The 274-nt window shown below is 65.7% G+C and overlaps 1 protein-coding gene across 2 annotated transcripts in view; it reads right to left on the reverse strand.

Moving 5' to 3' along the window:
• The window catches only part of RFX1 (regulatory factor X1), a 28,126-nt gene that overhangs the window by 19,587 nt on the left and 8,265 nt on the right, over nt 1-274 (reverse strand). The window lies entirely within an intron of this gene.

Below are 274 nucleotides of genomic sequence, written 5' to 3' on the forward strand. Positions count from 1 at the left end.
GGGTGTTGGACGAGCCGGAGAATGCAGAAAAGGCATAGGGGGTGGCAGAGCAGACAAGCCAGAAGATGCAGAGAAGGCACGGGGGTGGCAGTGGACGAGCCGGAGAATGCAGAGAAGGCACGGGGGTGGCAGCGGACGAGTTGGAGAATGCAGAGAAGGCACGGGGGTGGCAGCGGACGAGCCGGGGAATGAAGGAGGCACAGCCGGGCTCTCCTCCCCGCTGGTGCTGGGTGCAGTGGTCTGTGTCCCCACTGCCCCTGCCGACACAGGCGGG

Source organism: Nanorana parkeri, unplaced genomic scaffold, assembly GCF_000935625.1.
Source record: "Nanorana parkeri isolate BGI_ZX_2015 unplaced genomic scaffold, ASM93562v1 scaffold1536, whole genome shotgun sequence".
In the NCBI taxonomy this organism is placed as follows: Eukaryota; Metazoa; Chordata; class Amphibia; order Anura; family Dicroglossidae; genus Nanorana; species Nanorana parkeri.